The sequence below is a fragment of the Ranitomeya imitator genome, chromosome 1 (assembly GCF_032444005.1).
Source record: "Ranitomeya imitator isolate aRanImi1 chromosome 1, aRanImi1.pri, whole genome shotgun sequence".
In the NCBI taxonomy this organism is placed as follows: Eukaryota; Metazoa; Chordata; class Amphibia; order Anura; family Dendrobatidae; genus Ranitomeya; species Ranitomeya imitator.
The window spans coordinates 988,025,727-988,052,489 of NC_091282.1; positions in this window are offsets into that span (position 1 = coordinate 988,025,727).

A 26,763-nucleotide genomic window follows, 5' to 3' on the forward strand; every position below is an offset into this window, starting at 1 on the left:
GTTAGGGCTAGTGTTGGGGCTAAAGTTAGGATTAGGGCTGGAGTTAGGGCTAGGGTTAGGGTTAGGGCAAGGGTTGGGACTAAAGTTAGGGTTAGGGCTAAAGTTAGGGTTGGGGCTAAAGTTAGGGCTAGGGTTAGGGTTGGGGCTAAAGTTAGGGTTGGGGCTAAAGTTAGGGCTAGGGTTGGGGCTAAAGTTAGGATTAGAGTTGGAATTTCGGTTAGGGTTGGGAATAGGGTTTGGATTAAGGTTAGGGCTAGGGTTGGCATTAGGGTTAGAGTTGGGGCTAAAGTTAGGGTTGGGGTTAAAGTTAGGGTTAGGGCTATGGTTGGGGCTAAAGTTAGAGTTAGAGTTGGGATTAGGTTTAGAGTTGGGGTAGGGTTGGGATTAGGGTTTGGATTAGGGTTAGGGTTGGTAGTGCTGTGAAGCACTTGGGGTTCAAAGTGCTCATCACATATCTACATAAGTTCCATAGAGGGTCTAGTTTCCAAATGGTGTCACTTGTGGGGGGGTTTCCACTGTTTAGGCATATCAGGGGCTCTCCAAACGCGACATGGGGTCCAATCTCAATTCCAACCAATTCTAAATTGAAAAAGTCAAATGGAACTCCTTCTCTTCCTTCTTTGCCACGCGCCCAAACTGTGGTTTACCCCCACATATGGGGTATCGGCGTACTCAGAACAAATTTCACAACAACTTTCATGGTCTAATTTCTCCTGTTACCCTTGTGAAAATAAAAATTTGGGGGCAAAATATCATTTTTGCAGAAAAAATGCGATTTTTTATTTTCACGGCTCTACTTTATAAACGTCTGTGAAGCACCTGGGGGTTTAACCCCTTCCCGACCTTTGACGCACCGTATGCATCATGAAAACCTGTGCCAATCCAACCTGTGATGCAGCATATGCGTTATGGTCGGATCGCGCTCCTGCAGGCCGGGTGAAAGGGTTAACTGTAATTTCACCCGACCTGCAGGGACAGGGGGAGTTGTACTTGAGCCCAGGGGGGGGTGGCTTCGCCCCCCCATGGCTACGATCGCTCTGATTGGCTGTTGAAAATGACGTTTCACTTTCAATCAGAGCGATAGTAATATTTCACCAATGAAAATTGGTGAAGTATTACAATCCAGCCATGGCCGATGCTGCAATAGCATCAGCCATGGCTGGAGATCGCAATCTGCCACCTGCCACCACCACCGATCTCCTCCCCTCCATCCTGCGTCCTGTCATCTAGTGTCCTCCGCTCCCCTCCGTTCTCTTGTCCGCTCCTCCCGTAGTTCAATCTCCCCCCCCGCTGTTATGATCTGGTGGCCTTGGAGCAGCATGAGACGTATTCTGGAGAAGGTGGTCCCTGTACTGACCGCAAACCCTGAACCTAGCAGCGCAACTAAAAGCAGCCGTGGGGGGTACCTAACTCTCCCTAGACCCCTCGGCACAGCCTAAGATCTAACTACCCCTAAAGACAGAAACAGGAAACCTATCTTGCCTCAGAGAAAATCCCCAAAGGATAGATAGCCCCCCACAAATATTGACTGTGAGAGGAGAGGGAAATAATATACGCAGATATGAAATCAGATTTTAGCATAGGAGGCCATACTAGCTAAAAATAAAGAATAGAACAGAGTACTATGCGGTCAGTACAAAAACACTAGAAAATATCCACCGCAGAAAATACGGATCACCACATCTGACTAAAGACATGGGGGGTATATCTGCATCTCCAGAGAAATAGCTAGGCTGCAAAAAATCCTTCACAGACCAAGCTGGACAAGACAAAAACATGAAAATGCACAGAACTATAAGGTCCACTGCAGGTGGACAGAAAAAACAAAGCCAGGACTTTTTCTTTGTAGAAAAACACAGCAAACTGGAGAGACCAGCAGGGAAGTGAATCCTTCAAGAACAATGGACAACTGGCACTGATTAAAGGATCCTGCAAAGCTATATACCCCAGTCAGTCCTGCAATTAGTAGAAACACATGTCCACTCCTGCAATCCAGGCACAACTGCATTACCCTCCACAACCACCGGAGGGAGCCTAAAAGCTGAATTCACAACACCCCGCTGTCCAATCCCCCCCTCATACTTACCGACCTCCTGTGTCCCTTCCGGTGTCCGTCCATCTGTTCCATGGGTGCCGCCATCTTGCAAAATGGCGGGTGCATGCGCAGTGCGCCTGCCGAATAAGTCAAATGGCGCTCCATCCCTTCCGAGCCCTGCCGTGTGCCCAAACAGTGGTTTACCCCCACATGTGAGGTATCAGTGTACTCAGGGGAAATTGCCCAATAAATTTTTGATTCTGTTGCCCATGTTGAAAAAGTACTTTTTCATTTTTACGGATCAATTTGTGAAGCACCTGGGGGTTCAAAGTGCTCTCTATGCATCTAGATAAGTTCCTTGGGGGGTCTAGTTTCCAAAATGGGGTCAAATGTGGGAGAGGTCCAATGTTTAGGCACACGGGCTCTCCAAACGCGACATGGTGTCCGCTAATGATTGGAGCTAATTTTTCATTTAAAAGTGAAATGGCGCTCCTTCCCTTCCGAGCCTTGCCATGTGCACAAACAGTGGTTTGTAACCACATATGAGGTATCGATGTACTCATGAGAAATTGCCCCACACATATTAGGACCCATTTTATCCTGTTACCCATGTGAAAATGAAAAAATTGAGGCTAAAATAATTTTTTTGTGAAAAAAAAGTACTTTTTCATTTTTACGGATCAATTTGTGAAGCACCAGGGGGTTCAAAGTGCTCATTTTGCATCAAGATATGCTCCTTGGGGGGTCTAGTTTCCAAAATGGGGTCACTTGTGGGGGAGCTCCAATGTTTAGGCACACAGTGGCTCTCCAAACGCGACTTAGTGTCTGCTAAAGATTGGAGCCAATTTTTCATTGAAGAAGTCAAATGGCGCTCCTTCCCTTCCGAGCCCTGTCGTGCACCCAAACAGTGGTTCCCACCCACATATGGGATATCGGCGTACTCAGGACAAATTGTACAATAACTTTTGGTGTCCAGTTTCTCTTTTTACCCTTGGAAAAATAAAAAAATTGTTGCTAAAACATTATTTTTTTGACTAAAAAGTTAAATGTTCATTTTTTCCTTCCATGTTGCTTCTGCTGCTGTGAAGTACCTGAAGGGTTAATAAACTTTTTGAATGTGGTTTTGAGTACCTGGAGGGGTGCAGTTTTTATAATGGTGTCACGTTTGGGTATTTTCAGCCATGTAGACCCCTCAAACTGACTTCAAATCTGAGGTGGTCCCTAAAAAAATGGTTTTGTAAATTTCATTGTAAAAATGAGAAATCGCTGGTCAAATTTTAACCCTTATAACTTCCTAGCAAAAAATAATTTGTTTCCAAAATTGTGCTGATGTAAAGTAGACATGTGGGTAATGTTATTTATTAACTATTTTGTGTCACATAACTCTCTCGTTTAACAGAATAAAATTCTAAATTTGAAAATTGCGAAATTTAAAAAATTTTAGCCAAATTTCCATTTTTTCACAAATAAACGCAAAAATTATCGACCTAAATTTACCACTAACATGAAGCCCAATATGTCATGAAAAAACAATCTCAGAACCGCTAGGATCCGTTGAAGCGTTCCTGAGTTATTACCTCATAAAGAGACACTGGTCAGAATTGCAAAAAACGGCCAGGTCATTAAGGTCGATCTGTTCGCCAATTTCAAATTCGAGCTGTTTTGGGCGGTATTCAAATCGTTCGTCAAACCCGAACAATTTGTTTAAAATTCGGTTGTTCGAGTTTCTGTTCGATAACTGTTTGTTCACCAAAAGCCTAGCTTGATTGGCACATTAAAACTGTTTATCATTGTTAATAGACTGTTTCAGTGTATAGTGGGTGGGGGGGAGCGGGGAATAGATCTGTGCTGAAATAACGCCGATATCCATTCTTTTTTCTTTCCCGCATTTACAGTGGGGCGGTGCAGTCTCTCAGCCTACTGCAGAGGTCATGCTCGCTGTGTGCTCACTTCCGCCGTTCGCATCCCGCAGCTCGACGACTTGCATCTCTACAGAAGATGTTGGGCCTGCCGGTTCACCGGCTGAAATGCGATGTGCCCACACGGTGGAATTCAACTCTGCAGATGTTGCAGCGACTGTGGCAGCACCGACGAGCCCTGGTGCAATACGTTATGACGTATAGCCTGGGCCAACAAGATCAAGAGGTGGGGCAAATCACGCTGCAGGAGTGGTCTCAGATCAGAGACCTATGCACCCTTCTGCACAGTTTTGAAATAGCGACAAAGATGTTTAGTGCTGATGATGCCATTATCAGCATGACCATTCCAGTGATTTACATGCTGGAGCACACCTTACACAGTGTTCGGAGTCAAGTGGTAGAACAAGAGGAGGAGGAGGAGGAACAGGAGGAGTCATATGCAGAAGGGATCATATCTCCAAGGTCAAGAAGGTTGGCAGCACCAAGGCAGATGGCATTGGAGGCTGGGGGAGAGGGATTACCGAGGGCGCATGGTAGCAGCCAAACTGTTGAGGAAGGTGCAGGAGGCGAGGAAGAAGTGGAAGACTAACTGGAGCTGGGCATGGATGACTCATCAGATGTAGGAGACCATAATCAAATTTCTGTTGTGCGAGGTTGGGGGGAGAGGGCTGATGAAGAAAGCATGATTCTCACCTCACCACCACCAAGACAACAAGGACTTGGTCCTCCTGGATGCGCAAGACTAGGGTTGAGCGACTTTTGTTTTTTTAGGGTCGGGTCGGGTTTCATGAAACCCGACTTTCTCAAAAGACGGGTCGAGTGAAATCGGCCGATCCTATTAAAAAGTCGGGGTCGGCCGAAACACAAAACCCAATGCAGTGCAATGGGATACTAATGGTTCCCAGGGTCTGAAGGAGAGGAAACTCTCCTTCAGGCCCTGGGATCCATATTTATGTGTAAAATAAAGAATAAAAATAAAAAATAGGGATATACTAACCCTCGGACGCGCCCTGGTGCTAACCGGCAGCCTTCCTTCCTAAGAATGAGCGCGTGAAGGACCTTCGATGACGTCGCAGCTTGTGATTGGTCGCGTGACCGCTCATGTGACCGCTCACGTGACCAATCACAAGCCGCGACGTCATCGAAGGTCCTTCACGTGCTCATTCTTAGGAATGGAAGCTGCCGGTTACAGCGGTTAGTACCAGGGCGCGTCCGAGGGTGAGTATATCCCTATTTTTTATTTTTATTCTTTATTTTACACATAAATATGGATTCCGATACCGCAAATATCGGCCGATATCCGATACTTGTGGTATCGGAATGAAACGCGACTTTTGCGCGAAGATCGCCGACCTCATGGCCGACCCCACACAGGGATCGGGTCGGGTTTCATGAAACCCGACTTTGCCAAAGGTCGGCGACTTCTGAAAATGGCCGACCCGTTTCGCTCAACCCTACGCAAGACACATGAGTGCCTTCTTGCTGCACTACCTGCAACATGACCCTCGGGTTGTCAGATTCCGAAGTAATGCCGACTACTGGGTTGCCACACTCTTAGATGCCCGGTACACAAGCAAATTTGGCGAAATAATTCCTGCCATAGAAAGGGATTCACGCATGCAGGAGTATCAGCAGAGACTGTTACAGAATCTAACATCTGCTTTTCCACAAAACTCCAGTGGTGCACGTAGTCAATCTCTGAGTTCTAACTTGCCAACCGTGGGACTATCGAGTCATCACTCAAACCGTAATAGTAACATCGTATCTGGTGGTAACAGCAATTTTTTCCAATCGTTTCAAGATTTTTTTTAGACCATCCTTAGCAAGACCACAGGAGACAAGAAGTCTAACGCACAGCCAACGCCTAGAAAGGATGGCACAAGAGTATCTCCAACTGGACCCTTGCTCATGTTGGGCTTCCATTCTTGAAAAATGGCCTGAGCTCGCCACTCACGCCTTGGAGATCTTGTCGTGCCCCACAGCTAGCGTTCTCTCTGAACGTGTGTTCAGCGCTGCTGGTGGCGTGCTGACAGATAAGCGCACGCGGTGGTCCAGTGACAATGTAGACAGACTAACATTCATCAAGATGAACAAATCCTGGATCCGCAAGGACTTTTCTACCCCTGTGCCATCTTGGGGAGACTAAAAGCATGATGATTTTTGAAAATCACCTCACCAACCGTTTTAAAAAACTCTGGCGAAATTGATGCCACTTAAGTGGTGTCTGTGGCCGAATTTTTGGAAAAAATGGAGACTCTTTTATTTAGTCCCCTTGCTGAGTTGTACATGACGTTGTCATCGTCAATTTCAGGTGGGTGGGGTCGTCTGCAGAGTTGTTTCCTCATACTATGGCCTGGGATTCAGAGGTCTGCTCCAAAGCTTCAGTGTCTGCTAGTCAGCAGAGTAGCCCAGCCACCCACCGCCTGTTTACCTAAGTACTATTTTTAACGGCATCTGGCCCAGAAAATCCTTTTGGGCCTAGTAGAATTTGGTGCTACTCAGCAGCGTACCCCACCCATGAAGCAAGCTACACCGCCTGTTTACCTAACTACTATTTTGTAACGGCATTTAGCCCAGGAAATCCTTTTAGGCCTAATAGAATTTGGTGCTATTCAGCAGCGTGCTTCACCCATGAAGCAAGCTACACCGCCTGCTTACCTAAGTACTATTTTTTAACGGCATCTAGCCCAGGAAATCATTTTGTGCCTAGTAGAATTTGGTGCAACTCAGCAGCGTACCCCACCCATGAAGCAAGCTACACCGCCTATTTACCTAAGTACTATTTTTTAACGGCATTTGGCCCAGGAAATCCTTTTGGGCCTAGTAGCAATTTCTGCTACTCAGCAGAGTACCCCACCCATGAAGCAAGCTACACTGCCTTCTTTCTTTCTCAATCTAACACCTCAGCTCTAGGGTGTCCACTCTCCCTCCAGCTCTCTCCTTCTCACAGGTGGACTACCGCGTGTTTTCACACTGTGGCGAATCTTTTGGGCCCAGGCATAAGAAGTCGTTGAGGTAATGGATAATATGTGCCGCCTTACAAACGTCCATGATGACACATTTGAGGAAGCAACTAAACGCCTCAAATAGTGAACAGGATATGAAGCACCCCATGGGCAAACAGCGATCTATGTAGTATGCTCCTTCACAGAAGCAGCCCAATGGGAGGACACTATTCGGAGGCTCAGGTAATAACCGGAACGCCCCCTCAATGTCTGTTTTGGCCATCAGGGTGCCCCTTACCAACTTCTTGACCCGCCTGATTGCCTCGTCAAAGGAGGTACAGTACATAGTACTGTACTTGGTTCCGCGTCGATGTTGTCGTTTACTGACGTGCCCCTTGGATGTGACAAATGGTGGATTAGTCTGAATGTATTGGGTTCATTTTTTGGCACAACTCCCAACGGGGGTACCACTACGTCTTCTAAGGAAAGTGTTCTGAATGGACCCGCCGCCATTCTACCTAAAGATATTTCTTTTTTTCTTTTTTTTGTCAAGACGTCTGGGTGTTGGTAGAGTGAGTTTATATTTTTACTCCAGCCTTTCTTGATTTTAGAAGGGCATGACATGCCTATATCTGTGCCTCCTCCTCCTTTTACTCCTCCACCTCTTTTCTTTTCGCATGACTATATGTAGTTGTGACTTTTCCATGTGTCTGCTGTGTCTTCTGAGCAGTTTGTCAGCTTTTGGACACCTTTTAAGATGTTTTCTATGTGTCTTCCATGTGTTTGTATGTGTTTGTGTTTGCCTGCCATTGGTTTCAATGGGGTTCGACGGTGTTCATCGAACACGTCCCTGTTCGACGAACCGAACCGAACCCGAACACTAGGGAGGTGGCTCAACACTACTCACCACACATCTAGATAAGTTCCTTAAGGGGTCTAGTTTCCAAAATGGTGTCACTTGTTGGGGGTTTCTACTGTTTAGGCACATCAGGAGCTCTCCAAATGCGACATGGAGTCCGATTTCAATTCCAGCCAATTCTGCATTGAAAAAGTAAAACGGAACTCCTTCCCTTCCAAGCTCTGCTGTGCGCCCAAACAGAGGTTTACCCCCACATATGGGGTATCACCATACTCAGGAGAAATTGTACAGCAACTTTCATGGTCTAATTTCTCATTTACCCTTGTGAAAATAAGAATTTGTGGGCAAAAAGATCATTTTTGTGTAAATTAATGCGATTTTTTATTTTCACGGCTCTACGTTATAAACTTCTGTGACACACTTGGGGGTTTAAAATGCTCACCACACATCTAGATAAGTTCCATAAGGGGTCTAGTTTCCAAAATGGTGTCACTTGTGGGGAGATTCTACTGTTTAGGCACATCAGGGGCTCTCCAAACGCGACATGGCATCCTATCTCAATTCCAGCCAATCCTGCATTGAAAAAGTCAAACGACGCTCCTTCTCTTCTAAGCTCTGCCGTGCACCCAAACAGTGATTTACCTCCACATATGGGGTATCGGCTTATTCAGGAGAAATTGCATAACAAACTTTATGGTTCATTTTCTCTTTTTAGACTTGTGAAAATAAAAAAAATTGGATCTGAATAAAATGTTTGCAAAAAAAAGTTAAATGTTCATTTCTTCCTTCAACATTGTTTCAGTTCCTGTGAGCACGTAAATGGTTAATAAACTTCTTGAATGTGGTTTTGAGCACCTTGAGCGGTGTAGTTTTTAGAATGGTGTCAAGTTTTGGTATTTTCTGTCAGGTACACCCCTCAAAGTGACTTTAAATGTGAGATGGTCCCTAAAAAATGGTTTTGTAAATTTTGTCGGAAAAATGAGAACTTTTAACCCTTATAACTGCCTAAAAAAAATGTTTCCAAAATTGTGCTGATCTAAAGTAGACATGTAGGAAATATTATTTATGAACTATTTTGTGTGACATATCTCTGTAATTTAAGGGAATAAAAATACAAAATTTGAAAATTGCAAAATTTTAAAAATTTTCGCTATACTTCCATTTTTTTCATAAATAATCGCAAGTAATATTGAAAAAATGTTACCAACTACATGAATTACAATATGTAATGGAAAAATAATCTCAGAATCAGCAGGATCCGTTAAAGCGTTCCAGAGTCATAACCTCATAAAGTGATAGTGGTCAGAATTGTAAAAAATGGCTCAGTCATTAACCTCTTTCTGACATATGACGTACTATTCCGTCGAGGTGGGGTGAGCCCGTATGCCCACCGACGGGATAGTACGTCATACGCGATCGGCCGCGCTCAAGGGGTGAGCGCGGCCGATCGCAGCCGGGTGTCAGCTGCCTATCACAGCTGACATCCGGCACTATGCGCCAGCAGCGGTCATGGACTGCCCCCGGCACATTAACCCCCAGCACACCGCGATCAAACATGATCGCGGTGTGCCGGCGGTGAAGGAAAGCATCGCGCAGGGAGGGGGCTCCCTGCGGGCTTCCCTGATATTCCCACAGCAACGCGATGTGATCGCGTTGCTGCGAGGGTCTCCTACCTCCCTCCCTGTAGCAGGCCCGGATCCAAAATGGCCGCGGCATCCGGGTCCTGCAGGGAGGGAGGTGGCTTACCAAGTGCCTGCTCAGAGCAGGCGCTTGGTAAGCCTGCAGCACTGCAAGTCAGATCGCTGATCTGACAGAGTGCTGTGCAAACTGTCAGATCAACGATCTGTGATGTCCCCCCCTGGGACAAAGTAAAAAAGTTTTAAAAAAATTTCCAAATGTGTAAAAAAATATAAAAAAAAAATTCCTAAATAATGGAAAAAAAATATTATTCCCATAAATACATTTCTTTATCTCAATTAAAAAAAACAATAAAAGTACACATATTTAATATCTCCGCGTTCATAACGACCCGACCTATAAAACTGGCTCACTAGTTAACCCCTTCAGTAAACACCGTAAGGAAAAAAAAAAACGGGGCAAAAAACAACGCTTTATTATCATACCGCCGAACAAAAAGTGGAATAACACGCGATCAAAAAGATGGATATAAATAACCATGGTACCGCTGAAAATGTCATCTTGTCCCACAAAAAACGAGCCGCCATACAGAATCATCAGCAAAAAAATAAAAAAGTTATAGTCCTGAGAATAAAGCGATGCAAAAATAGTTATTTTTTCTATAAAATAGTTTTTATCGTATAAAAGCGCCAAAACATAAAAAAATTATATAAATGAGGTATCACTGTAATCGTACTGACCTGAAGAATAAAACTGCTTTATCAATTTTAGCAAACACGGAACGGTATAAACGCCTCCCCCAAAAGAAATTCATGAATAGCTGGTTTTTGGTCATTCTGCCTCACAAAAATTGGAATAAAAAGCGATCCAAAAATGTTACATGCCCGACAATGTTACCAATAAAGACATCAACTCATCCCGCAAAAAAAAGACCTCAAATAACTCTGTGGACCAAAATATGGAAAAACTATAGCTCTCAAAATGTGTTAATGCAAAAAATATTTTTTGCAATAAAAAGCGTCTTTTAGTGTGTGACGGCTGCCAATCATAAAAATCCGCTAAAAAACCCACTATAAAAGTAAATCAAACCTCCCTTCATCACCCCCTTAGTTAGGGAAAAATTTAAAAAATGTATTTATTTCCATTTTCCCATTAGGGCTAGGGTTAGGGTTAGGGCTAGGGTTAGGGTTAGGGCTAGGGTTAGGGCTAGGGTTAGGGTTAGGGCTAGGGTTAGGGCTAGGATTAGGGCTAGGGTTAGGGCTAGGGCTAGAGTTAGGGTTAGGGCTAGGGTTAGGGTTAGGGCTAGGGTTAGGGCTAGGGTTAGGGCTAGGGTTAGGGTAAGTGCTAGGGTTAGGGTTAGGGCTCGGGTTAGGGCTAGGGCTAAGGTTAGGGTTAGGATTGGGGCTAGGGTTAAGGCTACAGTTAGGGTTGGGGCTAAAGTTAGGGTTAGGGCTAAAGTTACAGTTAGGGTTTAGATTACATTTACGGTTGGGAATAGGGTTGGGATTAGGGTTAGGGGTTTGTCAGGGTTAGAGGTGTGGTTGGGGTTACTGTTGGAATTAGGGTTAGGGGTGTGTTTGGATTAGAGTTTCAGTTATAATTTGGGGGTTTCCACTGTTTAGGCACATCAGGGGCTCTCCAAACGCGACATGGTGTCCGATCTCAATTCCAGCCAATTCTGCGTTGAAAAAGTATAACAATGCTCCTTCCCTTCCGAGCTCTCCCATGTGCCCAAACAGGGGTTTACCCCAACATATGGGGTATCAGCGTACTCAGGAGAAATTGTACAGCAACTTTCATGGTCTAATTTCTCATTTACCCTTGTGAAAATAAGAATTTGTGGGCAAAAAGATCATTTTTGTGTAAATTAATGCGATTTTTTATTTTCACGGCTCTACGTTATAAACTTCTGTGACACACTTGGGGGTTTAAAATGCTCACCACACATCTAGATAAGTTCCATAAGGGGTCTAGTTTCCAAAATGGTGTCACTTGTGGGGAGATTCCACTGTTTAGGCACATCAGGGGCTCTCCAAACGCGACATGGCATCCTATCTCAATTCCAGCCAATCCTGCATTGAAAAAGTCAAACGACGCTCCTTCTCTTCTAAGCTCTGCCGTGCACCCAAACAGTGATTTACCTCCACATATGGGGTATCGGCTTATTCAGGAGAAATTGCATAACAAACTTTATGGTTCATTTTCTCTTTTTAGACTTGTGAAAATAAAAAAAATTGGATCTGAATAAAATGTTTGCAAAAAAAAGTTAAATGTTCATTTCTTCCTTCAACATTGTTTCAGTTCCTGTGAGCACGTAAATGGTTAATAAACTTCTTGAATGTGGTTTTGAGCACCTTGAGCGGTGTAGTTTTTAGAATGGTGTCAAGTTTTGGTATTTTCTGTCAGGTACACCCCTCAAAGTGACTTTAAATGTGAGATGGTCCCTAAAAAATGGTTTTGTAAATTTTGTCGGAAAAATGAGAACTTTTAACCCTTATAACTGCCTAAAAAAAATGTTTCCAAAATTGTGCTGATCTAAAGTAGACATGTAGGAAATATTATTTATGAACTATTTTGTGTGACATATCTCTGTAATTTAAGGGAATAAAAATACAAAATTTGAAAATTGCAAAATTTTAAAAATTTTCGCTATACTTCCATTTTTTTCATAAATAATCGCAAGTAATATTGAAAAAATGTTACCAACTACATGAATTACAATATGTAATGGAAAAATAATCTCAGAATCAGCAGGATCCGTTAAAGCGTTCCAGAGTCATAACCTCATAAAGTGATAGTGGTCAGAATTGTAAAAAATGGCTCAGTCATTAACCTCTTTCTGACATATGACGTACTATTCCGTCGAGGTGGGGTGAGCCCGTATGCCCACCGACGGGATAGTACGTCATACGCGATCGGCCGCGCTCACGGGGTGAGCGCGGCCGATCGCAGCCGGGTGTCAGCTGCCTATCACAGCTGACATCCGGCACTATGCGCCAGCAGCGGTCATGGACTGCCCCCGGCACATTAACCCCCAGCACACCGCGATCAAACATGATCGCGGTGTGCCGGCGGTGAAGGAAAGCATCGCGCAGGGAGGGGGCTCCCTGCGGGCTTCCCTGAGATTCCCACAGCAACGCGATGTGATCGCGTTGCTGCGAGGGTCTCCTACCTCCCTCCCTGTAGCAGGCCCGGATCCAAAATGGCCGCGGCATCCGGGTCCTGCAGGGAGGGAGGTGGCTTACCAAGTGCCTGCTCAGAGCAGGCGCTTGGTAAGCCTGCAGCACTGCAAGTCAGATCGCTGATCTGACAGAGTGCTGTGCAAACTGTCAGATCAACGATCTGTGATGTCCCCCCCTGGGACAAAGTAAAAAAGTTTTAAAAAAATTTCCAAATGTGTAAAAAAATATAAAAAAAAAATTCCTAAATAATGGAAAAAAAATATTATTCCCATAAATACATTTCTTTATCTCAATTAAAAAAAACAATAAAAGTACACATATTTAATATCTCCGCGTTCATAACGACCCGACCTATAAAACTGGCTCACTAGTTAACCCCTTCAGTAAACACCGTAAGGAAAAAAAAAAACGGGGCAAAAAACAACGCTTTATTATCATACCGCCGAACAAAAAGTGGAATAACACGCGATCAAAAAGATGGATATAAATAACCATGGTACCGCTGAAAATGTCATCTTGTCCCACAAAAAACGAGCCGCCATACAGAATCATCAGCAAAAAAATAAAAAAGTTATAGTCCTGAGAATAAAGCGATGCAAAAATAGTTATTTTTTCTATAAAATAGTTTTTATCGTATAAAAGCGCCAAAACATAAAAAAATTATATAAATGAGGTATCACTGTAATCGTACTGACCTGAAGAATAAAACTGCTTTATCAATTTTAGCAAACACGGAACGGTATAAACGCCTCCCCCAAAAGAAATTCATGAATAGCTGGTTTTTGGTCATTCTGCCTCACAAAAATTGGAATAAAAAGCGATCCAAAAATGTTACATGCCCGACAATGTTACCAATAAAGACATCAACTCATCCCGCAAAAAAAAGACCTCAAATAACTCTGTGGACCAAAATATGGAAAAACTATAGCTCTCAAAATGTGTTAATGCAAAAAATATTTTTTGCAATAAAAAGCGTCTTTTAGTGTGTGACGGCTGCCAATCATAAAAATCCGCTAAAAAACCCACTATAAAAGTAAATCAAACCTCCCTTCATCACCCCCTTAGTTAGGGAAAAATTTAAAAAATGTATTTATTTCCATTTTCCCATTAGGGCTAGGGTTAGGGTTAGGGCTAGGGTTAGGGTTAGGGCTAGGGTTAGGGCTAGGGTTAGGGTTAGGGCTAGGGTTAGGGCTAGGATTAGGGCTAGGGTTAGGGCTAGGGCTAGAGTTAGGGTTAGGGCTAGGGTTAGGGCTAGGGTTAGGGCTAGGGTTAGGGCTAGGGTTAGGGTAAGTGCTAGGGTTAGGGTTAGGGCTCGGGTTAGGGCTAGGGCTAAGGTTAGGGTTAGGATTGGGGCTAGGGTTAAGGCTACAGTTAGGGTTGGGGCTAAAGTTAGGGTTAGGGCTAAAGTTACAGTTAGGGTTTAGATTACATTTACGGTTGGGAATAGGGTTGGGATTAGGGTTAGGGGTTTGTCAGGGTTAGAGGTGTGGTTGGGGTTACTGTTGGAATTAGGGTTAGGGGTGTGTTTGGATTAGAGTTTCAGTTATAATTTGGGGGTTTCCACTGTTTAGGCACATCAGGGGCTCTCCAAACGCGACATGGTGTCCGATCTCAATTCCAGCCAATTCTGCGTTGAAAAAGTATAACAATGCTCCTTCCCTTCCGAGCTCTCCCATGTGCCCAAACAGGGGTTTACCCCAACATATGGGGTATCAGCGTACTCAGGACAAATTGGACAACAACTTTTGGGGTCCAATTTCTCCTGTTACCCTTGGGAAAATACAAAACTGGGGGCTATAAATAATTTTTGTGGGAAAAAAAAAGATTTTTTATTTTCACGGCTCTGCATTATAAACTGTAGTGAAACACTTGGAAGCTCAAAGTTCTCACAACACATCTAGATAAGTTCCTTGGGGAGTCTAGTTTCCAATATGGGGTCACTTGTGGGGGGGTTTCTACTGTTTAGGTACATTAGGCGCTCTGCAAACGCAATGTGACGCCTGCAGACCATTCCATCTAAGTCTGCATTCCAAATGGCGCTCCTTCCCTTCTGAGCCCTCCCATGCGTCCAAACAGTGGTTCCCCCCCACATATGGGGTATCAGCACACTCAGGACAAATTGGACAACAAATTTTGGGGTCCAATTTCTTCTGTTACCCTCGGGAAAATACAAAACTGGGAGCTAAAAAATAATTTTTGTGGGAAAAAATTTTCGTTTTATTTTTACGGCTCTGCATTATAAACTTCTGTGAAGCCCTTGGTGGATCAAAGCGCTCACCACACATCTAGATAAGTTCCTTAGGGGGTCTAATTTCCAAAATGGTGTCACTTGTGGGGGGTTTCTACTGTTATGTACATTAGGGGCTCTGCAAACGCAATGTGACACCTGCAGACCATTCCATCTAAGCCTGCATTCCAAATGGCGCTCCTTCCCTTCCGAGCCCTACCATGCGCCCAAACAGTGGTTCTCCCCCCATATGGGGTATCAGTGCACTCAGGACAAATTGGACAACAAACTTAGGGGTCCAATTTCTCCTGTTACCCTCGGAAAAATACGAAACTGGGGGCTAAAAAATAATTTTTGTGGGAAAAAATGTTTGTTTTATTTTTACGGCTCTGCATTGTAAACTTCTGTGAAGCCCTTGGTGGGTCAAAGCGCTCACCACACATCTAGATAAGTTCCTTATGTGGTCTACTTTCCAAAATGGTGTCACTTGTGGGGGGTTTCAATGTTTAGGCACATCAGTGGCTCTCCAAACGCAACATGGTGTCCCATCTCAATTCCTGTCAATTTTGCATTGAAAAGTCAAATGGCGCTCCTTCCCTTCCGAGCTCTCCCATGCGCCCAAACAGTGGTTTACCCCCACATATGGGATGTCGGCGTACTCAGGACAAATTGTATAACAATTTTTGGTGTCCAATTTCTTCTCTCACTCTTGGGAAAATAAAAAATTGGGGGCGAAAAGATAATTTTTGTGAAAAAATATGATTTTTTATTTTTATGGTTCTGCATTATAAACTTCTGTGAAGCACTTGGTGGGTCAAAGTGCTGACCACACCTCTAGATAAGTTCCTTAGGGGGTCTACTTTCCAAAATGGTGTCACTTGTGGGGGATTTCAATGTTTAGGCACATCAAGGGCTCTCCAAACGCAACATGGTGTCCCATCTCGATTTCAGTCAATTTTGCATTGAAAAGTCAAATGGCGCTCCTTCGCTTCCAAGCTCTGTCATGCACCCGAACAGTAGTTTACCCCCACATATGGGGTATCGGTGTACTCAGGACAAATTGTACAACAACTTTTGGTGTCCATTTTCTTCTGTTACCCTTGGTAAAATAAAATAAATTGGAGCTGAAGTAAATTTTTTGTGAAAAAAAGTTAAATGTTAATTTTTATTTAAACATTCCAATAATTCATGTGAAGCACCAGAAGGGTTAATAAACTTCTTGAATATGGTTTTGAGCACCTTGAGGGGTGAAGTTTTTAGAATGGTGTCACACTTGGGTATTTTCTATCATATAGATCCCTCAAAATGACTTCAAATGAGATGTGGTCCCTAAAAAAAATGGTGTTGTAAAAATGAGAAATTGCTGGTCAATTTTTAACCCTTATAACTCCCTAACAAAAAAAATTTTGGTTCCAAAATTGTGCTGATGCAAAGTAGACAATGTGGGAAATGTTACTTATTAAGTATTTTGTGTGACATATCTCTGTGATTTAATTGCATAAAAATTCAAATTTGGAAAATTGCGACATTTTCCAACTTTTCGCCAAATTTCCGTTTTTTCACAAATAAACGCAGGTAATATCAAAGAAATTTTACTACTATCATGAAGTACAATATGTCACAAGAAAAGAATGTCAGAATCACTGGGATCCGTTGAAGCGTTCCAGAGTTATAACCTCATAAAAGGACAGTGGTCAGAATTGTAAAAATTGGCCCGGTCATTAATGTGCAAACCACCCTTGGGGGTAAAGTGGCTCTGACACTAAGGGGTTAAATATTAGAGAAAGAAAACACAAGTAAACACAAAATGCAGTTTTAAAATGAAGGACTTTATTATTAACTAGTGACTTAGCTAATTTTGACCTTAATGACCAAGCCCATGTTTACAATTCTGACCACTGTCACTTTATGAGGTTATAGCTCTGGAACACGTCAGCATATTCCATCGGTCACGGCTCAGACATCGGCAAATTCCCTCTGTGCGTGCGCTGGGGGATTCATAAGCCTGAAGTCACTCTGTGTGAATTATTGATTTAGACTGGACAACCTCTTTAATCACAGTTATGTTTGCTGTACTCAGGGTAAATTGTAATCGCTGTGCAGTGAGATCAGAGCAGGCTGTTATTACATGTCTCACACAGGAGTAGCCTGCCTAGTCTCAGCTACTCCTATGTGAGATATAAAAAGCAGACTAGCTGGTCAGCGGGACTTGGATGTGAACATTACAGCTAGTGGCCTTGAAATGATGTTTCCGCTGTTGTTTACTACTCTTTACGAGTAGTAAAGAAGGGGCATCAATGCAATCAGAAGTAGCCACAAGTTCTCGCTGATTCTAGATCATAATTAGTGTTCAGCAATACCGTCCGATATTTGAAATTATCGGTATCGGATGGTATCGGCCGATATCCGAAAAATATCGGATATCGTCTATACTGATATCCGATACCAATACAAGTCAATGGGACACAAATATCGGAAGGTATCCTCTATGGTTGCCAGGGTCTGAAGGAGAGGAAACTCTCCTTCAGGCCCTGGGATCCATATTCATGTGTAAAATAAAGAATAAAAACTAAAAATATTGATATACTTACCCTCGGACGCGCCCTGGTTGTCACCGCTGCAACCGCCATGCTTCCCTTTCTAAGAATGAGCGCGTTAAGGACCTTCGATGACGTCGCGGCTTGTGATTGGTCGCTGAGCGGTCATGTGACCGCTCCATCATCGAAAGTCCTTAACGCGCTCATTCTTAGGAACGGAAGCATGGCGGTGGCAGCGGTGACAACCAGGGCGCGTCCGAGGGTAAGTATCTCAATATTTTTTATTTTTATTCTTTATTTTACACCTGAATCTTAATCCCGATACCGATTCCCAATATCACAAAAATAACGGAACTCGGTATCGGAATTCCGATACCGCAAATATCGGCCGATACCCGATACTTGCGGTATCGGAATGCTCAACACTAATCATAATACAACATTCATGAGCAAAAGCTTTCGGAATATATATTAGTATACATAGACATACACCCATGGTTTACATTAATTACCTATTGTTGGTTACAATGAAATTTGATTAATTAATTTTTTGTTCTATTTAATAAAGTTTAACTGGTGTATAAAATTGTTGTCAGTATATTCAAAACATAAAAGGAAATAACTAGCTGAAAGGGACCCAAGATTTTGACTGCCTAGGGGCCTCCACAGGGTTTAATCCAGAATTGCCTTGCTCCCCAGCACTCAAAGTTGAGAGATCCAAAATCCAATTATGGAGTACGGATCTATGCACTTGTCAAAGCACACTTTTGCATCTACTTTCTGAATGAAGACAGCAAAATAGGGTAATCAACCATTAGAATAATTTTCTAGACTTCACAATGTTCTTATTCTGCAGATTATAAGGTTACAAAGGAGGGGGGGGAAAAGGCTTCCACTCAACAATACAGGTCTTGAAAACGTTAACCAGTGGATCGATTTCCATCTGCAACCTCTAGTTGAGAATTTGCCATCATTCCTGAAGGACACTGGAGAGCTGCTCAAGAAGGTAGATTCTGTCCATTTGGACGGTGATACCATTTTGACGACAGCCGACGTAGAATCATTATATACCAACATTAAACATCTAGATGGTTTGAATGCTGTACGTTTTTTCCTTGGCCTATCCGGCTCTTCCTATGACTTTTGTAAATTGATTTTGGCATTACTTGAGTTTGCGTTAACACATAATTTCTTTGTTTTTAAGGGGTCCTTTTTCCTACAGCTCCAGGGGACAGCCATGGGGGCGGCGTTTGCGCCGTCCTATGCCAACCTGTTCTTGGGGCTGTGGGAGAGGGACCTCTTCCTATCTGATCAGTACGTGTCGATGGACCGGGTCCTTCTCTGGACCCGGTACATCGACGATGTATTTTTGATCTGGCCGGGGTCATCTGATGACCTCCTCACCTTTATGACGTCTTTGAATGACAACAACCTTAACATTCACCTAACTTTTAGGTGGGATGCTGAGCGAGTTGAATTTCTTGACGTCATGGTTAAAAAGGATCCCTCTGGTCTCGTACAAACTGATCTTTTTCGTAAGCCCACTTCAACTAACACCTTGTTACCCCTTTGGCCCCACGACTGGTATACTGCTGCTTTATGGACCTTTATCAGAAGTGATATACTATATACTGCTCAACCTAAGATGCAGGATTCTGCCAGTTATATGGACTTTGATGCCGGATGATGGAGTGTTCTAGGATATCATACTTACTCTTTGGGATAAATATTAACCATTTACTCCCTTGGCTCCATGATTGATATGCTGCTGCTTTATGGACTTTGATTAGAAGTGATATACCGTTCGACCTAAGATACGGAATTCTGCCAGTTATATGGACTACGATGCCGGACAATGGAGTGTCCTAGGACATTATATTTACCCTTTGTTACAAACGTCTGTATAGTATGATTATATTTGCTGTATGATTCTGTGAGTGGATATGTTATCGCTATGGCGTTTATTATATAGTTTCTTATGTGTACATTTGTACGTATATTTATTTACTCTTTACACATATCTGCCATATACTGACCTGTCCCCGGCTGGTCTCTTTCGTACCGTACTGATATAAGGGATTCTTACAGTTCATTTTTCTCCCCTGCGGCTTCTGGGCTGTCATTCTTTTCTGCCCTCTGTTAATATGGCGATCCTGGATTTTATTCTTTCCGACGCATGCGCCTTACATCTGCGGCAGCGGTATCCATGGTGAGCGTTGCTGGTGGATCATGTGGGGCCCCACGTGACTCCCCTGCACGCTTCCTGGTTTACGCTGCCCTTTGAGCGCTTTATGGTTACCGGGTAACCGAGCAGCACTTCCGGTTCAAGCGCACGCTCCATTTCCGGTCTGCGGCCTTTTTATTCCCCTCTCTTCTATCCTCTTGTGTGCCCCCTGACGAAGGTGTTCCGAAACGCACGTTGGGGCGGGCGCCGGGACCCCCACTGGCCAGCACTTGCCTGCAATACACGGTGATGTATTCTGACTGTCTGATTTCCTGATTCCCTTTTTTTCCTATTACTACTCCCTTATATGTGTAGCTCTACCGTGAGCCGGGATTGGTATTAAGGTGATGCTTTCCCTGTTTGTATTTTTTGTATATTTAGTAGTACTATGTCAGGACACTCCCTGTATACATGCATTTTGAATTAATTAGTTATCAGATAATACATGAGGCCGATGTGGGTACCTAACGCCTGTTGTCTATTGTACTGGTGGCTTTCCGTTGCTACCACCACTTCTATGTCTTCCTAATAAAGTATTTTTTTGTATCTTCAAGACCTGTATTGTTGAAGTCTTTTCCCCTCCCCTCCTTTGTATTTATATGTATCAACAATTGGTCGACTATAAATATCCATGGCAAACTTGGTCCCCCTTATTTTGAATATATTAAGATTTACCTATTTATATATGTTGTGACCATGTATCATTACTGTCAGCCGTCTGTCACCGCCTCCCCTCTTTACTTTTTTAGATTATAAGGTTGTAAACATGTATTAGAGATTGCTATCTGAAGTCCAAAGCATGGGAACCATTTAAAGTGAAACTGTCAGCAGTTTTTTTCTATGTAATATGACATCATCATGAATTAGCAATAGAGACCCTGATCCAACAATGTATTACTTAGTACATAGAGACACAGTTTTCTATGTTGCTGATCTGGCAGAGCTCAGTTGTTAATCTGTGTATAACCCTGCCCATATCACTGAGTCGCCTGTCAGGGCAGTGGGGTACTCGGTACCGGGTCCTTTACTTAAAGGGACATGTCTCGGCGACGGCGACCTGGTCCGTGGCCCTGGGCGCCCATGTTAAAAGGAAGGTCTTTAAAGGGTTTTTGAAATTAGGAAAGTTCGTGACGCCACCTGTGGTATTCGGTCAGGGATGGCCAACACTGCTTAAAGGGGTCCTCTGGGGTAATGTTATGGCAGCCAGATGGTATAACTTCCCACAGGTGAAGTAGGTCCCCAGGGCCCCGGTGAATAGATGGAAGATGGTGAGTGGTGCGTTAAAGAACGATGGACACAGTTGTGCAGTTTTTTTACCTGGTTTACTGATGGTAGCAGATAGCCACAGTCCAGGGCACCAGATCACAGGTACAGGCAGGGTCCGGCCAGCTTGGAAGTGAGTTCAGAGTCCAGCTTTACCAGGTGAAGTTAAAAGCCTTCCTTCTAGCGCTGTGTTATTATAGTGCCTTACTGCCTATGTCTTTGTAGCAAGGTGCTCACAGTTATCTCTGTCCTTTGTGTAAGTGGGACACAAACTCATATGACAAGTGACTTGATCCTTTTTACAGGGTCTCTATCACGACCCGGGCTCTATGTGTCACTGTGTCTCCTGGGTGTTAGGGCCAACAGGTGATGTATAATCCAGCTGTCCTGCCGGTCTCTGCTATGTGTCTTAGAGTCCCACAAAAGCCTTGGTCTTCCGGCTACCGGTGTCTGCGCTCAATCAGGGATGTAGCCCAGTCACAGCTATTCTCCCCTTTGTCACCTCTCCTATGATTCGCTCTCCGGCACATTAGCTAAAGGCTGTTCTTCCTTCTGTATCTCGCTATCTAGGAGCTACAGCATCTCAGGCTGTAATGCCTCTCACCCTTCCTTCTGCCTCAGACTGGTCCAGTCTGTTGTCTTCCCAACTGCCTAGCAACTGCCTAGCAACTAACTCCTCCTCCCGACCAAAGAGAGAGCAGCTCCCCGATTTTGGGTGTAGAGCTTCCCCTTCTGGCCTGAAGTCAGAATGGTGTTGTATGTGCTAATTACCTGTTAAAAGGAATCCTCCATCGCTTCCAAGCATGACATCATTCTCCCCATGAGAAAAGCAATGCCACAGTGACAACCAGGACCCTGGGGCATCACACTACAGCTTTCTATGTACATTGTATATTGATAGATCAGTGCTTATCAGTGTTAGGGGTGTGGTTGGACTTTGAGGCACTAGGCCAATTGACTTCTAGTGATAATCTCCTGCTGATAATATGCTGCTTGTATTAAAACAGAAAAACATAGCCCAGGAAGTGACACATTCCTGTAATTAGGGATTCTGCTCCTACATTATGATGCTCTCATATTACATAGCAAAAACCTGGTGACAGATTATCTTTAAGTGATTTTTACACTTTTCTACTACAGATCTATTAGTTAGAGCTGGTGCAGACAAGTGTATTATCAGTCCACGTGCGATCTGACAAAACATAGGTTCGCACCCTGACCAATGTTATTCTTTGGAGCCATGCATAAGTCCGTTTTTTTCCTCAGACAGAGCCAGTCCAGGAAAAAAAATCTAAGCATGACTGCGCTAGATCCGATATTCTGTTGGCACGCAGCCATACAAGTCAATAAGTGCATGGAAAACACTGGACAGCACACTGAGGACATACCTTGTATGAGTGTAATCCGATTTCCATGGACTGACACAATGGAGAAGATGGATCACAATATGGTCACACTCTGATCAAACTCTGATCAGACCCGATTCTCTTAGATGAGAAAATCTCCGTCTATCTGCCCTTATAAACATTTCAGTCACAGATTTCTCTCTTCTTTTTCTGGCACACAGTAACAACCTCATCAACTGTGTGAGTAGGAACTGATCAAGATTGTTTATAATCATAAGCTGAAAAACTATGTATATTTGATTTACTGATTGCAAGAGATCTTGGAAAAATGATAAGATCTCTGTTTTATATAAGGAACAAGCTATATACAAGTACACTATGTAAACCCAGTAAATCTTGTCAAACTAATATAAATAATTATTATATTTAAAAGGTATATTTAGAATAAAAGTATAATTATAAAGTACTGCTCTTGTTCTAGAACAAAATGTTAAAAGACATAATAGCATTAATTAGTTCACAGCGAGTTCTCACTAATCAACTGTTATAAGAAAGTAGAACAAAAATGATAGGGATCATATATGTTTCTTATTAAGAAGTGTTTAAAAAAATGCACTAAAATAAGCAGTATGGTTATATGCAACAATTATTGCCAAATCTGCGCTTAGAATGTACGCAGCTGTTAGAATATTTCATCTATCAAATCTCAATATGGTTTTCAGACATTAATGTGTCAGGTTTGTTCTAGAAAGGTTCAGTAACAAAATTGAGTATGAATTACTATGTTGCACGTTCATACTCTACAACAGTGATCACCAACTCCGGTCCTCAAGAGCCATCAACAGGTCATGTTTTCAGGATTTCCTTAGTATTGCACAGGTGATGATTGCATCACCTGCACAGGCAATAATTCCATCACCTGGGCAATACTAAGGAAATCCTGAAAACATGACCTGTTGGTGGCTCTTGAGGACCGGAGTTGGGGACCACTGCTCTACAATGTTCACTCATACTGGTCCAGCTATGGATGGGGGATGAAAAGACTGAGAAGAGGAAGAAGAAATGAAGAAAATATCCAGGGGACTGAAGGCTACAATAGTCATAAGTCATTCATATCCTCATGAAATGCAAACCTATTCCTTGTTTTCCTATGAGGGTCCATGATTACTAATTGCATTCAGACACCACAGCTTGAGGATGGTTGGGCAGGTTGTAGTGATTGCACTATAAAAAGTGTTCATTATTGTATTCTTTTACATAAACATTACATAGTTACCAACATTGCTGTAGACAAAATAAAAATAATTAAAGGGGAATTCTCAAGTTGTCTCTTTACTTTCTGTTTTCTAGCAGGGCGGCCTCTCCTCCTTTACTGACAGTTCTGGTGGAAAGAAATGTTGCATTAGTAGAACTAGTTTTGCTATAACAAATTCAACTATCAGTGGTTTGGTCTGAGTCTATACTGGTATCCCTGTATTTACACTTATTGATATCAAGACATTTGAACAAGCACAAAGGTCCTATAGAAAGCTGTGAGAATGAAAGCTGCAGGCTGGTGATTTATAACTGCATATCTTCAGAAGATAAGAGGGAGAGAGGCAAAGGGATGGAGATGAGCAGCTAACTGCTGTACAAAATCAATGGTCTGGAGAGGGTTGACTGGGATGTTAAGAGTTAACCCCTCTCCTGGACTGTAACTACTGTGCACTCTGGCCAGGGTTTGGGCAGGCTGTAGAGGCGCAGCTCCATGAAAATTAGCTGTACTCTAAAAAATATAAAATATTTCATTGCAGAAAAATGGCAGCAGATGGAAAAAAAATCAAGTCAATTGCAAACTTGCTTATTTCCATGCTGTATAACTAATTAAAGCAACTTAAGAACACCTTTTTTAAGTTCTGTCCCAAAATGGCCCAAACTGGATATTACTACCCACTTTTGAGCATGGTTTACAATTCAATTCAATTATTATAATAGCGTCCTGTTATTATTATTATTATTATTATTATTATTATTATTATTATTATGTCAATTACTTATGTGTTTTAAAAAAAATAGCTGGGTCCCAAATAGCTGGGTCAGAAAAAAATGGCCTGACTAGGGCAAATATGGTTACACACTTTGATTTAAATGTCCGCTAAGAACCACATATTTATGGGTCTAACAAATACCATTTACCAGCAGATAGTAACATAGTAACATAGTAACATAGTTAGTAAGGCCGAAAAAAGACATTTGTCCATCCAGTTCAGCCTATATTCCATCATAATAAATCCCCAGATCTACGTCCTTCTACAAAACCTAATTGTATGATACAATATTGTTCTGCTCCAGGAAGACAATGAAGATAAAGAAAATAATCTGCATTAAAATAACTTTTAAATCCTGTGTAGCCGGCATAATGGAGTCGAGACTACAGGGAGAAAAGAAAATGATATTCTCTCTGCAGCTGCTCGCTTCGAGTCATTGATTTGGTGTAGGGAGAAAATATAGTCACCACTCACTATACAGAAAACCAGCTGTAATCAGTGTCCTGTAATTTGATTGACAGCCATCTCTGCAGTGATATGTGCAGAGCAAGCTGTCAATCAAAGTGTCAGTGAGTGATTACAGGGCATTCACTGTATAAAGAGGGGTGACTGTAGTCGCTCCCTGCACTTTCCCAATGTCCGGAACCAAGTGGCTACAGGGAGAATACAATTTCACTTTCTTCATGTAGAAGCAGCTCAAGTAAGCCGGCTACACAGGATTTTAATGCTATTTACCTGTAAATTAACCCTATATCTGCAGTTTTAAAGGCAACTAATAATACAGTAGGTTGGCTTTAATTTACGGAAAATATTTTTTTCTCTAGAATGTGTATATACTTGTTCCCATAATTTTAATACTCTGCAGAACATGTAGGTGGTAAATAGATAGCACAAATTATAGTTATTATCTGCTGCATACATTCTCTTGAGAAAGTACTGCAGGAAAAGTTCAATGAAGTAATGAAGATAGGATTAGGCTTAGGAAAGTTGGATGGGTCATCTGCGGTGCTTTCTGCTATAGAGATTTAGTGATTTGTAGCAATAGACATCTGTTCTGCAATATAATCATCATACAGTCTCTTGTCTTGGAAATGCATGAAAGATTTCCTCCTGTTTATTTACCAACAATTATAAAGGAAATTCTGAAGATAAATATGTTTTATGATGTCTTTTCTTTTGAAAGACAGGTCAAAATGCTAGTAATATCATATTTAGTACACTACTAGCTGAAGAGCCCGGCGTTGCCTGGGCATAGTAAATATCTGTGGTTAGTTATAGCTAGGGTTGAGCGACTTTTCTTTTTATAGGATCGGGTCGGGTTTCACGAAACCCGACTTTTTCAAAAGTCGGGTCGAGTGAAATCGGCCGATCCTATAAAAAAGGCGGGGTCTGGGTCGGCCGAAACACGAAACCCAATGCAGTGCATTGGGTTTCCAATGGTTCCCAGGGTCTGAAGGAGAGGAAACTCTCCTTCAGGCCCTGGGATCCATATTTAAGTGTAAAATAAAGAATCAAAATAAAAAATATTGATATACTTACTCTTGGACGCGCCCTGGATCTCACCGGCAGCCTTCCTTCCTAAGAATGAGCGCCTGAAGGACCTTCGATGACATCGCGGCTTGTGATTGGTCGCGTGAGCGGTCACATGGGCGTCACGCGACAAATCACAAGCCGCGATGTCATCTAAGGTCCTTCAGGTGCTGATTCTTAGGAAGGAAGGCTGCGGGTTAGAACCAGGGCGCGTCCGAGGGTGAGTATATACCTATTAGAAATATACTCACCCTCGGACGCGCCCTCGGACGCTTCCTTCCTAAGAATTAGCGCCTGAAGGACCTTAGATGACGTCGCGGCTTGTGATTGGTCGCGTGACGCCCATGTGACCGCTCACGTGACCAATCACAAGCCGCGACGTCATCGAAGGTCCTTCAGGCGCTCATTCTTAGGAAGGAAGGTTGCCGGTGAGAACCAGGGCGCGTCCGAGGATGAGTATATCAATATTTTTTTATTTTTATTCTTTATTTTCCACTTAAATATGAATTCCGATACCGATTCCCGATATCTTAAACATATTGGAACTCGGTATCGGAATTCCGATTCCAGATCAGAAGATCGCCGACCTCATGGCCGACCCAACACGGGGGTCGGGTTGGGTTTCATGAAACCCGACTTTGCCAAAAGTCGGCGACTTCTGAATCTGGCCGACCCGTTTCGCTCAACCCTAGTTATAGCACCTCACGCCTCTTATTTTCCCATCATGCCTCTCATTTTCTCCCTTACACCTCTCATTTTCTCCCTTACACCTCTCATTTTCCCCCTCACTCCTCTTATTTTCCCCCTCCTCTCATTCCCCCCTAAAACTTGTCATTTCGACCTCACATCTGTCATTTTTCGATCACTCCACTATTTTCCCTCACTCCTCTCATTTTGCACTCACACCTTTTCATTTTCACCTCACATCCCTCATTTTCACCTCAGTATATACATGTTTGTCATCTCCCTTATATATAGTATACAACTGTATGTCTTCTCTTGTATATAGTATATACCTGTATGTCATCTCC